This window comes from Physella acuta, unplaced genomic scaffold, assembly GCF_028476545.2.
Source record: "Physella acuta isolate Inbredline_101_S28 unplaced genomic scaffold, ASM2847654v3 ptg001079l, whole genome shotgun sequence".
Taxonomy (NCBI): Eukaryota; Metazoa; Mollusca; class Gastropoda; family Physidae; genus Physella; species Physella acuta.
This window is the reverse complement of record NW_026732596.1, coordinates 431,011-438,425: the sequence shown is the minus strand read 5'-3', so window position 1 is coordinate 438,425 and position 7,415 is coordinate 431,011.

Sequence of the window (7,415 nt, the reverse complement as noted above, 5' to 3'; positions counted from 1 at the left end):
GTATGAGGGTTAGATTTTAACCGCACAGTCAATCTTTGAGAGTTTTTTTTCTTTGTTTTTGTTGCTGTTTCATAATAAGTATTTTAAAAAAATCGTAATTTTAAAAAAATCATAATTTAAAAAAAAGTATCATCATAATTTAAAAAAAAGACTTTTTTAAAGTTTTTTAATTTTTTTTTCACAGAGACGAAATGCCGTCCGTTGAAAGGGAATGAAAACATCGTGTTTTTATTGAAGTAAAAGAATTTAACATCCGTATGGTAGGACGGTCATATCCTGAATGTTTGTCACTGCTGGTCTAAGAGAGCTAATCTTAGGTGCGCCCCTCTTAAGGGGGAGGGGGGGGAGCTAAAAACAAGTACACGCGTTCGTTCGCCACTTAACATTTTTTACAATAAATTTATTTTTAGAAAATGTTGTAAATGATTTTACAAATTTGTGTGAAAATGTGACTATTTAAGTTAACGTAGAGAGATGAATGAGGAGATTAAGGAAAGTAAGTTATAACTTATGAAGTGTTCTAATCACCTTACAAATTAATAATTAAAAAACCTGTGTATTATATTCATGCAAAAATACAAACGTTTACGCTAAGTTTACCGAAGACATTCGTGTGAGTGTTGTTGTTGGCAATGTAAAACATATTCACGACAGCATTGGGCGTTATATTACAATGCTATAAAAGAGTCTACCTACAGACATTAATCAGAATAGTTTTTCATCAACCAAACAAAAATATAGATCAGTTAAGTATCCAAAACATTTTAAAACGAGAAAAATGGCCCGTTGAGGAAGGATACACCGGGCGCTAGGTTGATAGTGCTGTCTCTTTTCTCTAAACTAAAACCAACACCCCCCACCCCCCCCCACCCCCCCCCCCCAAAAAAAAAAAAACATGTCTACCGTCCCATTCAACGAAATATAATTATATACTTTTTCCAGTGTCCGCCCCCTCCCCGAAAATTCTACCCCCGCCCCCGAAAATTTCAAGTACCCCCACCCCTCTCCGGGGAGGAAAAAGTCTGAAAGAAACACTGGTGTCGCGCTTAGCCACTACCCGAAGAATTGCATTAAAGAAATTGCAAGAAAACCACTTTTTAGATTAGACACATTAATTAGGCGGTAATTTTATTATAGAGTATCGATGAAGAAATTTATTTTGAGTTAGGGAGGGGGGGGGGGGGCTCAGACGTTCTTACGCGGGGGTGGGGCTTCGCCCCTACCCGAAGAATTGTATGAAAGAAACTCTTCACGCAAACCATTTAGATTAGACAATGTTTACTCGAGAATCAATGACGTCATATTACTGTGTGCACTCTCCGGCTGGAGATTATTTTCTACTCTATGTGCTACTCTATTTATATGCTAAATGTGACCGCGTCATACTTCGTTTTTCGAATTACTGTGCATGTTTTTATTTTGCTTGTGTTTTCTCTACAGCGTTCTTGTCAGATAGATAGATAGATAGATAGACAGACAGCGAAACTATTATTATAGACGAGAAAAATGGCCCGTTGAGGAAGGATACACCGGGCGCTAGGTTGATAGTGCTGTCTCTTTTCTCTAAACTAAAACCAACCCACCCCCCCACACACACACCACCCCCACCCCCACCCCCCCACCCACCCCCACCCCCACCCCCCAAAAAAACATGTCTACCGTCCCATTCAGCGAAATATAATTATATACTTTTTCCAGTGTCCGCCCCCTCCCCGAAAATTCTACCCCCGCCCCCGAAAATTTCAAGTACCCCACCCCTCTCCGGGGAGGAAAAAGTCTGAAAGAAACACTGGTGTCGCGCTTAGCCACTACGCGAAGAATTGCATTAAAGAAATTGCGAGAAAACCACTTTTTAGATTAGACACATTAATTAGGCGGTAATTTTATTATAGAGTATCGATGAGGAAACCACCCCACCACCCCCCCCCACCCCACCCCCCCCCCCCAACCCCCCACTCCCAAAAAAAAAAACATGTCTACCGTCCCATTCAACGAAATATAATTATATACTTTTTCCTGTGTCCGCCCCCCTCCCCGAAAATTCTACCCCCGCCCCCGAAAATTTCAATTACCCCCACCCCTTTCCGGGGAGGAAAAAGTCTGAAAGAAACACTGGTGTCGCGCTTAGCCACTACCCGAAGAATTGCATTAAAGAAATTGCAAGAAAACCACTTTTGAGATTAGACACATTAATTAGGCGGTAATTTTATTATAGAGTATCGATGAAGAAATTTCTTTTGAGTTGGGGAGGGGGAGGGGCTCAGACGTTCTTACGCGGGGGGTGGGGCTTCGCCCCTACCCGAAGAATTGTATGCAAGAAACTCTTCACGCAAACCACTTAGATTAGACAACATTTCCTCTTTATTCAATGTTTACGCCAGAAACAATGACGTCATTATATTACTGTGAGATTATTTTCAACTCTGTGCGCTAAATGTGTCGACGTCATACTTCGTTTTTCGAATTACTATGCATGTTTTTAAATTGCTTGTCTTTTCTCTAGAGCGTTCTTGTCAGACAGATAGATAGATAGATAGATAGATAGATAGATAGAGAGACAGCGAAACTATTATTATAGATAATAACTAGTTCGAATTTTAAATAGGGTCTCAAGCAATTTCATTGTAGATATTGATTTATAAATTTAAGTTTTGATAATTTATGCAATACGTTAACGATTTATTTGTAAATAGAAAGAAACAGGCGTTTTGAAGCTATAGCTTTTTAAAGAAAAGATCATTCTTGTGATGAAAGAAACTCATTTACACGGGAGGACTAAAGATAAAATATACACATCAACACCATTTCAAGAAAACATCAGCAAACGAACAACAAAGCGTCAACACAAACACCAAGAAAATATCAAGAGAAATATCAAACATCGAGAAAATTTAAAACAAACAAGAAAATATCAACAAAACAGCAACAAAACTGCAACAATTAATCTGTAGGGCTGTTGGTCCCGAGGCTACGTTATACATAGGTGACGTTATTTACCTTAGTGGAGTAAAAAACTTGTGAATTACACAGACATTAGTGATGGGAGTTGTCGTCAACAGATAGGGAATTAAATAAATATTGTGTAGAAAAACCCAACGTAACTATTTGATACATATATATATATATATATATATATATATATATATATATATATATATATATATATATATATATATATATATATATATATATATATATATATATATATATATTCATATACATATATACATACATACATACACACACACACACACACACACATATATATATATATATATATATATATATATATATATATATATATATATATATATATATATATATATATATATAAATATATATATATATATATATATAAATGAAGTGATGAAGTGTGGAGAAGAACAGCCAATTAACGCTATAAACAATGACTTGTTTTACAATGCATATTTTAAAGTTGTATTTAATACAGCCTTGATCTTTAACGCGAGTGTGAAGACCGCCGAAAGTGAGTGTAAAAAAAAATGTCTCCGATTAACTTTTTACCCGACTTACCTTCTCCACCGTCATTACGTGATCTGGGGACAGGTAAGTTGGCACAGAGGACAGGTAAGTTGTAACAGAGGACAGGTAAGTTGGTACAGCCTCACCTGACCTTGGGAGGGTGGCGAGCAAACACCCAGTGCAAACACCTGAAAAATAAGAGCCCCACACCTACCTAGAGCCTACCCCATCCCACTTGCACCAACCTCAGCCTACCTGCACCTACCTGAACCTACCTCAGCCATCCTGGACCTACCTCGGCCTACCAGTACTTACGGCAGCCTACATGCACTTACCTCAGCCTACCTGAACCTACCTCAGCCTACCTGAACCTATCTCAGCCTACCTGCACCTACCTCAGCCTACATGCACCTACCTCAGCCTACCTGAACCTACCTCAGCCTACCTGAACCTATCTCAGCCTACCTGCACCTACCTCAGCCTACATGCACCTACCTCGGCCTACCAGTACTTACGGCAGCCTACATGCACTTACCTCAGCCTACCTGCACCTACCTCAGCCTACCTGCACCTACCTCAGCCTACCTGCACCTACCTCAGCCTACCTGAACCTACCTCAGCCTACCTGCACTTACCTGCACCTACCTCAGCCAACCTGCACCTATCTCAGCCTACCTGAACCTACCTCATCCTACCTGCACCTACCCCCCCCCCCCCTCCCCTTGCCACGCGAGTACTAAAAGCACCATAGCGCTTTGAATAGCTACAACCACTAACGGTAACCAAAAGCTGTTCTTCCAATCTCAAAACTAGCCCTATCTTATCAAAAGCCAGCTTTGTTTATTACTAGCTTATGACTAATACTAACTTTACTTAAACGAACTCAAAACTTTGACAAAGTGCTTTGCGTACGATGTTTGTAATAATTTTGGTTTTATCATTGACACATTTACATAAGCGTGGGAAATTACTGTTTTTTTAAATAAAGATCACACCTTAAAACGTATTTATATGGTAAAAATGTTTATTTGCAACATTTTTTTTCTGTCCAAATTTTTTGTTGTTGCTTTGAACAATTTTTAAACTTCTCGTAACTGTTTAAAACAGTAAAAGATATCTGTTAATATACTTTGTCCGTGGTACTATTGTACGTATTTATTTTTAGAAACGATACATATGAAAATAACTGATCACAAAATATTCCTATATTGGAAATATATGTTAGAAATACGGCATTTTTTTAGCTAACTTTTTGCTTTACAAGTGGTGACTTTCTGTTACACAGCAGCGTTACGTAATGTCCCTTGATATGGAAGTTCTTTTTTGTGTTTATTTGAGGCGAAACATTTTAGGACTTTCTGTGTATATATAGGCATATATAATATATATATATATATATATATATATATATATATATATATATATATATATATATATATATATACAGAGGCGTAGCGAGAGGGGGGCGGGGTGCGGATGCACCGGGTGACACCATTAGGGGGGTGACACCAAGGTAAAAAATAGCAAAATATATAGAGAAAAACTTGAGTGGGGGGTGCAAATCGAAAGTTTGAGGGGGGGGGTGTGCAAATCGAAAGTTTGACAGTTTGTCCCCGGGAAGGGTCACTACGCCTCTGGGGGGTGACACCATTAAGTGCCGCACCGGGTGACACGCGACCTCGCTACGCCACTGTATATATATATATATATATATATATATATATATATATATATATATATATATATATATATATGTATATATATATATGTATATATATATATATATATGTATATATATATATATATGTATATATATATATATATATATATATATATATATATGTATATATATATATATATATATATATGTATATATACATATATATATATGTATATATATGTATATGTATATATATATATATATGTATATATATATATATATATATATATATATATATATATATATATATATATATATATATGTATATATATTCGTGTGCAGATTCATATACACGGAAAAAAAGAGTTCCATAGGGCCGTCGGGTCGACCTCCCCGCGCACCACCCTAGAGCTACGCCATTATAGACAGGTAATGTAGATCCAGCGTAGTTCGGACCCCATAAGTAAATACAAATCTAACAATCTGTAAGTTCTCTTATTTCAAGTAGCTTCGTTGTTCAGGCAGTCTCGATCGGAGGTTCTAAACTTTGGCAATTGTTTAAAAAAAAAACAACCCACATACTTAAACAGCTTATAATTGCAGATGTTGTAGATGTTAATATACAGTGTAGTCTACCGGTATTTCTTTAAAAAGAATTTATTTTTAAGTTAATTTTGAAAGGGAAATTTGTTTCCTACATGAGAATTGTGTCCACGTGCCAGTTAGAGGAGTGAAAATGTGTAAGAGAAAATGGAACCCAGTCAATTCAAGATTTGAGAACAGTCAATACGGAGCTGCCTCTTATGTAAAAAGAGCTAAAGCAAATAGTACACTGTGTCACTGTGGATCAGTGTTGACTTTTAGAAGTAAAAAAAATATATTAAACAAAATTATCAAGGACACAGTTGTAGAATATATTGGCTGCAGGATAACTAAAAGACTCTTTGAGACACACTCTCAATATGATCCTCTTCTGTCAAACTCTCGTTCAAAACTTCCTGTTTAAAGCCAGATATTGTTTAGCCATGTTTGCTCTTAAAAAAAACTCGTACTTATGATTCAGCAGTTTTTTCATAGGAAAACGTGCTTTGTGAATTGTGCATATATTATACAATATTAGCTTAAGAAAATTATTAACGGCGCATCCCCCCCCCCCTCCACTCTATTTTAGTCAGTCATTCAAATATTTGCACGCGGATGTTAAAAAATTGCATATACGTTTCTGAAATGTGGACCAACATCCTAATTTATAAAAGCCCAATGTGCGCACATCTCTCTCTCTCTCTCTCTCTTTCTCTGTCCGCAAAAAATTTTCGCCGGACATCACGTCAGAATCGGCAGCGATATATGGAGAACTTTTTACGGACTTTTGTTGAAAATAATATGTTAGATGTTTTAAATGTATAACCACAATTTTACTTAAAGAAGAAAAATAAAAATTAAAGGCGTATTCGAATGTAGAGAAACAGTATTATTTATGCAACCGGAAAAGCATTAATACATATGAAAAAGAACGCATAAAACTGTGACGTCGCTATTGCTTATACATTAACTAATGACGTCATCTGCTGTGTTTTGAATGAAAAGGATTGAACTATTTCATTCAAATTTGATTTAGATCTACGTACACTATGAAATGTATACAATACAATTTTTCCGGCCTAAACTCATACAATTTATTTTATTTATTTGGATTCTAGATCTAGAGATTCTAGATCTAGACTAAATCTAAATCTAAATCTACGCAATAACTAGATCTAGACGTAGACGCTAAGATCTAGATTTAGACTCTAACTTCTCTAAAATCAATTCCAAAAATAAATTTCTATATTAGGACTAAACTATTTCAAGACTTATTTATTTTATACAAAATCTTTGTTTGGAACTGGCTAATTTGGGATAAAAAATTAATTTGAAACAGTAGGCATATTCGCGTAAGTTAAGATTTTAAAATACGTGTTTCATTCTCCGTATTTTATAAGGTGCCTAAATAGCGGAGATGATAGTGTACATTAAACCACGAAGGTGGTGCGGGTTCGAGACACAGCAAGTCAACTTGGTTAATGTATTATTTTTTATTATGCTCGGGCTAAACTTAAAAAAAAAATTCTTTTAGAAATCTAGATCTAGATCTAGATTGTCGGGTGTCCGATAGGGCACTTCCCGGCGCCGCAGGCGCTTCAAATTTGGCATGATCTTGCCTTGATGCGACAGAACACGGGGGCCGGTTGGCCGAAAAGTCTACGATGTGGGGGTCAAAACTGACCTCGAC